The sequence below is a fragment of the Chanos chanos genome, chromosome 3 (assembly GCF_902362185.1).
Source record: "Chanos chanos chromosome 3, fChaCha1.1, whole genome shotgun sequence".
NCBI classification, from domain to species: domain Eukaryota; kingdom Metazoa; phylum Chordata; class Actinopteri; order Gonorynchiformes; family Chanidae; genus Chanos; species Chanos chanos.
This window is the reverse complement of record NC_044497.1, coordinates 16,690,001-16,700,000: the sequence shown is the minus strand read 5'-3', so window position 1 is coordinate 16,700,000 and position 10,000 is coordinate 16,690,001. Positions and strand designations below refer to the sequence as shown.

At 41.0% G+C, this 10,000-nt stretch overlaps 1 protein-coding gene across 1 annotated transcript in view; it reads right to left on the bottom strand.

The window, feature by feature from the left end:
• The window catches only part of pard3aa (par-3 family cell polarity regulator alpha, a), a 315,517-nt gene that overhangs the window by 135,165 nt on the left and 170,352 nt on the right, over nt 1–10,000 (bottom strand).

Sequence of the window (10,000 nt, the reverse complement as noted above, 5' to 3'; positions counted from 1 at the left end):
ATCAATTATATTTACTTACAAGAACCAGCCAATGCATACAGCACAAAAAAACTGCATTATAAAAATACCTTCAGGTAACTCTCAACCACTCTCTACAATCCACTGTTACCTGTAACTACATGGCTATTGGTGCTGCAGTCCAAAATAGCCTTATAAAGTTTCTTTTCCTGAACACACAACACACAGTCACTCTAGGTCACGGCTACACCTTTCTTCAGTACCAACAGAAACACCAACCTCTGTGTCTAAACATGTCAAAATCTTTGTGTATGTGTTTTCGAGCTCTCTCTCTCTCTCCTCACAGGGCATCAGTACCGACCTGCTCCATTTAAACAGAACAGCACTAATCTTCCATTCACTCCTGAGGAATGGAAAAAAAAAAAGAAGAAGAGGAAAAAACTCTCCTCTAACAGGACCATGCTAACACCACTCTCGCTACTCAGTCAGATAACACACCATGGATTTCCAATAGGCACGGGATGCAATCTCTCCATCTTAACAATGAGTTTGGAAGCAAATAGCCCTGTGACGTTTGGTGAAAAGAAGAGGGGTCGATGTATTGCTTTTTGCTGACGACTGAACAAGCTGGACACTTAGCGGCAGCCTTCACTCTGAGGAAAACGACATTACTGGGTGACACTGAAAAAAGGTTGTCATTACTTTAGGGCTAATACAGAGATAGTGACTAGTTTTTGACAGTCACGATCTTGACTGTAAAACTGCTTAATATTGCTAATGTGCGACTCTTTGCTGACATCATTGTAGAAAGGAATTCACAGTCACTGTGTATATCAGTGTTACTGTATAAGAATTTGTAAAGTGAACATGACCGTGGTACAAAGTGTCTGTAAAATGCCATGTGCACCTACTGTCTCTCTGCGTGTTTTGTTAGTAAAGAAGATATTAAAATGTCAATTATGTATTTAAACATATCCTTAGACGTATGATTTAAAGCTGCATTTATGCATTTTCTATCCAGAATAAGCCAAAAACTGTAGAATATGTCAGTGGCAGAGACAAAGAGCATCAAAAGGCAAAACAATAGAGCTGACCTTAAAACAGAGGGGGCTGTGCTAAGCACGTTCTCAGTGGATCGTACAGATCCGTGATAAAGTGAAAAAAGCAGGAAAGGCAAAAAAAAAAAAAAAAAAGTCCTTCAAAAACTATAAGACAGCAGCAGGAGAAACAGAAAGAGAAAAAAAAATAAATAAAAGAAAGAAAGAAAGAAAGAGAAAGAATCTCCATGTGGGAGCCACGTGTAGAGGGTTAAAGACGGAGGCACCGCGTGTCTCTGTTTGAGTTTCCCATACTCGAATTGGGCTCTCGGAGCACTGGGGAGGGAGCCCCCCCGCCCCCCCCGCCATTGTAATATTCACTTCTCTCTCTCCCAGGCTCTTTCTCAGCATCAGGCTACAGGGCTTAGTCTCTTACTCCCTGCCAGCTTTCAACTCCAAACCCAAGGCTCTTGTCTCCTCGCGCCAGCCTGCTCCCACGCCAACATCAGTGGAAAAGAGTTCAAAATAAATAAATAAAAATAGAAAATAAAAAATAAAAAGAGAGAGAGAGAGAGAGAGAGAGAGAGAGAGAGAGAGAGAGATAGAGAGAGAGAGAGAGAGGAGAAAAAGGCAACAATAGTCGTGTGAAGAGGTAGATGAACAGATAGAGGAGTGGTAAACTTCGCAAGGGCAATAGGGAGTGTTTAGACACAACTGAGGCATAGTCTGGTTCCCAAGCACAATGTGTCTGGTGATTCAGGCAACGTGTTCCCCAGGGCTTTTTAATATAAATGAGATGTTTAATGAAGTCGGAAGGCCTAGACTTATCTAGCCGTGCCTGATAAGAACGGAAGAATGGCTGTGTGTGTGTGTGTGTGTGTGTGTGTGTGTGTGTGTGTGTGAGAGAGAGAGAGAGAGAGAGAGAGAGAGACCCTTATTGGCATATGATGGGGTCGCCACAATTACAATGAGTCTCCTTCGCCTTTCTGGACCTTGTTATGGACCCCAAGTCAGACATGAATTGGACTCAATAAGGTTTCCACTTAAAATGAAGATTTATTTTATGAGCACCTACCCCCCTCCACCCACCCCATCGTTTTAATCTACCTGCTGGAAAGAGAGAGAAAGAGATTATAAAATATAACCCCATCAGAACGAGGAAAAGAGATGAGTTTACATAAAGAGGGGAATGCTTCACAAAGAAAGGGGAGAAAAATGGAAAGCACTATTAAACTGATAACGGCAATGTAAGACCCATATCTTTATTGCACAACTCTCCGAGTCTAAAGAGGTGAAGAGCCTGCTTTACTTTGCTATTACAACCCTAATTCATTCATCCCATTCCAGTCGGAATCTCTCCTAATCTAGTTCAGTCCCACACTGGATTAGCTGAATGGATTAAAGCTGTACCACTCAGCCAGGACCTGATTATCTGGCCCTGCCACTCTGCCATCACTTTATTTAAAAGCTCATTTAACAATTTTATTCTGTTAATAACTTTAATATAGCCAGCATAACCCTCTCATAAACAACGCATATGAGTCCCAGAACTCCAAACAATAGCTGATTGTTTTTTTTCAGATAAGACCAAAACATAACAAACAAACAAAAAAACAAACAAACAAAAAAAAAACTCATTCCAAATGAAAGCTAACAGTCAGGTGTTGACTATACTCTGCGCCCTGCTTGTGAATATGTTATAAAGTGTTTATAAAGGTGTAATAAAATGCTGATTTACAGGTCTTTCAGTTCTCTGGTAACGCGGCATTCCTGTGGAGGAAGAACTGCCTTTCTCACCTACATCTGCCCAATTTATCCGAGAAAGAAATGTATGTGTTAAAGATAAGGTAGCAAGTGTAGGCCTATAGCAAAAGCTGTATTTTCACATATTTTACCACGTTGTGTACATGTTTATGCTGTTTGAGCCAAAATCCATACAATTTTTCAGTGCAATCCTTTTTTTTCTTTACAGCCCTTAATCTGTCATATCTAGGATAATTCTGGATCCAGCACTTTCCCTAGATCAAGATCATTAGCTTTTTTAGTCACATCCCAGCCCTCTCTCTCTCTCTCTCTCTCTCTCCCTCTCCCTGTCTCTGATATTCAGCGAGTCAAACTGTCAGTGTTCTTCCCCCAAATACAGATCTTTAACCCATCTCCAGGCGTCTCTCTGTGACGCGGGAGAATTAGCACTGCGCTAACACAAGCCCCCAAAGCCCAAGGCTACAGATTACTGCTGCAGATTACTTACTGGTGTCCCCAAGTTCAGACAACATAACATAACTAAAAAAAAAGAAAAAAAAATCATCTTATTTTGTGTTCATGAGTTTACGTCATTGACCAAAGCCGTAAAACAGGGAGGGAATGCAATAGGTATTGTTTTATTGATCGCTAATAAGCTGTCAGCCTGAGAAGGAGGAATGTAATATTCACCTCAGGAGTCATCCATGGTAACAGTAAGCTAGCCAGTGTGAGAAGGACATATACTAGGCAAGATTTTACTACACTTCACCTCGGAAGCACCTGATTCAATCAATTATTTTCTCAATTGAAGCAATTGAGTTCCCCCCCCCCTGAGCTGTAAGTGAGTTAGTGTGAGGAGAACTGCAGTAGCCAGCTGGGCATGTGTTCCCTATAGGCCCTGGAGTCATGCTGATATGGTCCACAGAATGAGCGTGTTAAAAAACTACATTTCCCATGATGCGTCACTGTCCCATCATGGCTCATATGTCACTGTGACATCAGTCAAATGTAATATCATAATGGCCTAATAGATAACCTTAAAGAAGAGTGAAAGGTCATTCGGAGACTTACTGTCTTTTTTTTTTATTATTTCACTTGACAGACAGATTTGGATGCATCTCATATGGTCAAACATGCCCGAGCGTTTGGCTCGATACTAATAAAAGCATAATTTACTGGCCACGTTGACGGATAGCTCTCTCAAGACACAATCGATCAAGGGCCTCGCACCCTTGCAAAGCATCTTTTGTAAACCAGTATTCCGCTTCCTTCCTGGTGTCAACTCGCATAAATGTTTCCGTGGTGACACTCTCCTTGCCCATTTGTATGCCAAACACTCTGTTTGTATAACATTGAGATTCAGAGTCTGCTTTCCTGTGCTGGTTTTTTCTTCCTCTACTTTTTCTTTTTTTTTTTTTTTTTTTTGGTCCATCAGTTGTAAATAGTTTTTACCGCAGTGTATTCTATACAAGGACGAAGAAATGGAGGGAGGAAGCCTTTTTTTTTTTTTTTTTGTTAAATCCATACCAATCACTGTAGCACATACTTTGCCTGGGTAAATTACACTTCCATGTCATGTCTACTCAAATGCACCATTGTCAAGAAAAGGATGCGTATTGTTAAAGCAGCAGGATGTAATCTGCTAGCACAGTAACTTAGACGCTGCACGAGACAGCTGATTTGGTACTATCTATCTAACTGTGATCCGCAACACACTGAAGACCACATCATTTCAATGAACATATCACCATACCGAAGGAAAAGGAAACACTACCATTTAATGCAGGAAAACAGCGAACCGATGCAAATTGGCCGTTCCCTGATCAGGCTAACTCAATTTCAGCAATGTGGCGTTCTTTCATGTGGACAAGAAAGGGAAATGTTTTTACTTGAAAGTTTCTGTTTCTTACCAAGTTCCCCCTGAGGGATTCCCAATACTCTGCTGAACCATGCATAAAAAAAAACCTTCAGAAATAACTTTTTCTATCGAAATGAAATGAAAAAGAAACAAAGGAGAAAACAAAGTGGACCAGAGGGTCTCTCATTGGGCTTTTTGTAGTTCTGTCTCATGAATATGCATGAGTACATATGTGTTATATGCAAATGGGGGACAAAAAGTTGGAGGTGGGGGGGGGGGTGGGGGTCTTTAGAGTCATTCAGCACTATAGACAGGTGAGGTACAAAAGCAAAACCCCTCAGGGCAGGATTAGAAGTTCTAGAAACGTCTATTTGAACAGAATCTTGCCAAAGGGAGAGCTGGTACTATGAGCTAAGCACTCAGTATTCAAACAGAGTTTCTGAATGCATTAACAGACAATGGAAATATGCTTGCTGTCTCCTTAACTGAGGGGGAAAAAATCTTAAGAAATATTAATCTCTAAGAAAGAGAAAAGAAGCCATCCTATCAATGTACACACAGAAATATACAAGAACAAGGACACACACACACACACACACACACACACTCAGAAACTGAAACAGAGATACACAGAGACACACATGCACATTCTTACTCTTAAAGTGAAGGACATGACTGTGAACATTCAACGCACGTTTGTGTGTATTCTGTGCGCTGTTTCTACCTTTCTCTCCACTTCCACATATCAAGGTGTAGCACTTATCTTCTAATAAAACTACCTCATAAGTAGTTCCACATAAAATTAGGTACCTTTGGTACCTTTCACGCAATGAGAAACTGTTCTTCTACCCATTTCCTTCTCCTTTCCCATCCATCTATATCCCTGTCTTACCATCCATCCAGCATCAGGTGATTTCAAATCCAAAGAGTACACATAATAAAATCAATAGCCCCATTTCCTTTATGATAACTCATAGCACAAGAACAAATTATTACATAAATTACAAAACATACATCACCATTCATCTTATCTATTACTAATGGCCATGGTAATGCCCTTTGCTATCAACCATAACATTAGCACCGGCTAACAAAAGCAGATCTTTAAGGGTTTCTATCTCAAAGCTTATCTGTCTTCTATCAAAACACAACTATTATATTCACAACCTAGAACAAATTTACTCCACCAAGGGAGAGCACTCCAGGTAATTTAAAAACCAGCCACCTCACTTCCTCATACGTGGTACGGAAAACGAGAATGAGACATGCTTAGGAGAACCATAGATGATATTTACTGTAATTCACAACCCAGAGGCTTGTCTGTTACCCTAACCTTTTGAAAAGTAGCCTTTTAATGAGCCGCAAGCAGACAATGTGGAGCTATCTCTACAGACTGTTTTCAACAAAATTATTGAACTCTGACAATTCTCTACACCGACGAGAATGTTTCAGGGCAGCATCTTAGCACAGAACAAATGAAAAATGACTGTCATTCACAGAGGAGAGAGAGAGGAAATGAAAAAAAAAAAAAATCACTATTTTTCAAATAGCCAATTTCTAGAAGGTTCTTGAGCTCTGCGCTGGTAAGAGTAAATTCAACCACAACGAACTTTGAAAATGATGACAGTAATGTTTCTTTTTAAAAGAAAGTGCTGATAAAAAATTAATTGAATTGAAATGACTTCCCAAGACATTTAATTGTGCAGATGCATATGGCTCTGTATTAAAAGAGACAGAGATAGAAATGTCCACGGTTCTGAAGTACAGAGCTGATTCTAATGCCCCTGAAAAAGTCTCAATGACTGCCTATCTATTACATCACCATCTGGGTCACAGTGATTTTTTAACACAGGGTACAGAACTGCTCCACTTCCCAAATGGCAACCGTGAGAAAACCGGTACGGATTTCCCCTTTTCCATATTAAAGACAGAAGACATACTCTCTCTTTTTCTCTCTCTCTCTCTGGGAATAAGGGCTACAATGCTCAAGGCTAACTAGCTACTCAAGCATAGACATAAAAAAAAGAGAGAAAAAAAACTACAGCATGCTCTTCATATCAGTGTTTCTACTAGTATCTCTTAAGACCACAGGAGTATCTACAGGAAATAATTATCTCTCTGTTTGGAGATGCTGTTCATATTTGACTCTGTAGTTCTGCATTCAGATTACCAGATAAACTTTAGTCACTGTCAAAGTATCAAATGGATCCCTAGTGAGGCCTGCGAGTATGAAACATCCTATCAGTTAAAAACTGGTCATGGGGGAGAATGTACTGATGAAGAGAACTGTATACACAAGTTTATAGAGCCAGGTTATGAAGCGTGCGCATAGATGTGACTCATGAGAGAAAAGCTAGATTTACTGTCTGAAAAGGTGTCTCACACACACACACACACACACACACACACACACACACACACAGACAAGGTGTAATTGTTCACCCTATACATGGTTCAGTTTGTACCCTGTTTTCCTTTTTTTTTTTGGAGCGGGGGGCACAGTTTGGTTTGTATCACGGCTTGGGTCGAAAGAAAACTAAACCAAAATGAGAATGAAACAAAATGGATTTTTTTGGTACTTTTTAATTTTAAGGTTCATCTATTTGGGAGTAAATGTGCAAAAAAAAAAACGCAAGCAAGTGATTTTAAGGCTCTCCTCCACAACAATGAAAGGAAGAAATCTAAACATCAATATCTTTTAATCTTCTCTATCAAGACAAGGTCAAGGCTACCAGTGTAGTAACTGGCAGCAATACCAAAGCACTGCCACGCAGGTGTCGTGAATGAGGCGGGAACTGTCCTAAATTTGGGGACTGTCGCTTACGCATGCCATTTCAGCAGAAAAAGAAACGCACAACTGTAAAACGATGACTGACTGCACAGACCTTTCTCAGATCAACGCACAGCGACTTCAGAAGAAAAGTAAAACAGGAAAAAAAACAAGCTTTCCCTTGGTGAAGCCTAAGAGATTAGCTCTGTTTCTTTTGCTTATGTAGATTCATATATTCCAATGTATCTTATATTATTTATGTTCTGAGTATTCACACCATGTGATTTGTTGCTGTTTAGAATGATTATTCGCTTGACATTGTCACTAAAGCTGTTATAATCATTCACTCGGTTAAAGCAAAAACACACTGCATGATAAGGAAGGTGCCTATGTTCTAATGGTGAGAAATGAAAAGAGAATGAAATGGTGTAAAAGCTTCAAATTGTGATTAACGTTATTCCTAATGATCAAAAGTGGAAAGTGTGGAATGTTCTCCTATGCTATGAATATGTATTCCTTACCATTTGGCATCAACACAAAACAAAACAAAACAAACAAAAAACATACAAACAAACAAACAAACAAAAAAAGCCACTTCATTTACAAAAAAGCTGAAGTGGGGAAGAGAAGTCCAGTACACGTGAACTGAGGAGTGTGCAATCACAGTTTTTTGGTACAGAACTGCTCCACCCCTAACACACACACACACACACACACACACACACACAATAATTTTGCTGTCAGAATCTGAGAAATTTGTGAGGTGGGGTAACAGGGGAAAAAATGAGCAAAAGAATTAAAATAAATATATTCAACTCAACTCAATTTAAGGAAGTACAACAAATAAACAGAAAAAATGTACTTAAGCAATGAGCAATTATTAAGCAATCAGTAACTCATTTGTTAATTACGCAAACAATTCATGGGGAGTATTATATTTAGTGTCCCCTCCTGCAAGGCTGAGGATTTGCATGTGTGTATGTGTGTGTGTCTGTGTGTGTGTGTGTGTGTGTGTGTGTGTGTGTGTGTGTGTGTGTGTGTGTGTGTGTGTGTGTGTGTGTGAGTGTGTGTGGGCGTGTGCGTGTGTGTGCATGTGTGTGTGAGAGAGAGAGAGAGAGAGAGAGAACCCACACTGACAGAGACCAGGAGACGGGACAGTGATGGATACCAGTCATTTTAATTTTGGCCTCTGTGCTCTTGCATTAGCAGTGTGACAGTGGCAAACTGCTGCTCTCCTTCACTCAGCCTGCCTACAGACAGCAGGGCTTCAGAGCCCTGAGAGGTAACTCTTTCCCTTTCTCCCTCTCTCTCTCTCTCTCTCTCTCTCTCTCTTTCTCTCTCTCTCTCTCTCTCTCTTTCCCCTCTCCCTGGTGCACTCTGGGATGATGTAAGACAGTGGGAGTGTGCTGTGAGAGGGGGATGCAGAATGCTGCTCTGAGGAGATTTGGAAGATGAAGGGGAAACTAATACCAACTCCCAAAAAACAATTTGATGGACGGATAAGGAACAACCTTGTGTTTGGGCATTCCTTGAGGGGACGGGTGACCTTGCTGTGGAAGAGGAAGGGGGAACGAGATGAAGGGAGGTGTGTGTGAGTGTGTGTACGGGGGACGGAGACGCAGCATGAGGTCCAGTACTCTCAAAGAGCTGGCAGCCACACTTACCAATCAGCTCCACACAGTCTCTAATCAGAACTGATCTGAACCCAGCAACCTGCCCATAACACAGTCTGTGTATGCACATGGGTGCACACATGTGTGTTTATAAGAGAGAGAGAGAGAGAGAGAGAGAGAGAGAGAGAGAGAGAGAGAGAGAGAAAGAGAGAGCAAAAGAAAGGAAGAAAAGAAAGAGTAATGCATGTGTTTGTTCAGTATGAGAGTGAGAGAGAGAGAGAGAGAGAGAGAGAGAGAGAGAGAGAGAGAGAGAGAGAGAGAGAGAGAGAGAGAGCGAGAGAGATCCTCTTCAAACAGGAGAGTCTCATCTCTGAATGACTGAATGAGACAAACTCATTTCCATAAGCAGCTATCGACTAGAAAAGAAATCCCTCCACGCTACCCCATGCCACTCAGTCACTTCAAAGCTACTCACATTCATATACACACGTCCTTCTTTAAACAGATAAATATTACATTACTTTTCCAAATGCTCTGAATATGAGCAGCCAGCTGTGGAGGGGGGAAAAAAAGAAAAACATAAACACACATAGAGATGAGAACGTGAAGGAGGAGAGGAAGGGAGGGAGAGGGAGGGAGGGAGAGAGGGAGAGAGAGGAAGGGAGAGAGTGAAGACGAAGTTGATATTTCATAAAGGTGCCTCTTATCGGTCTAAATCAGAGCGGGGCATTTCAGCAGGCGAATTGCTTTCGATCTCTCTCACCTCTGCTATTGGCTGATAAGAACTACTCACTTTAATTCACTTTTTCTTCAAGTCCAACTTCCCTATCGGCATATTGTGCCAGAGCCTGTCCGTCAATCCCACGCCATTGATGTGGCTCATTTAATATAACACAGGGGTATATCACTGCGCGCGCGCACACACACACACACACACACACACACACACACACACACACACACACACAGGCAGTAAAGGAAGAAAATATGATAGAGAAAAGAAGAAAAAGTATGGCGGAGA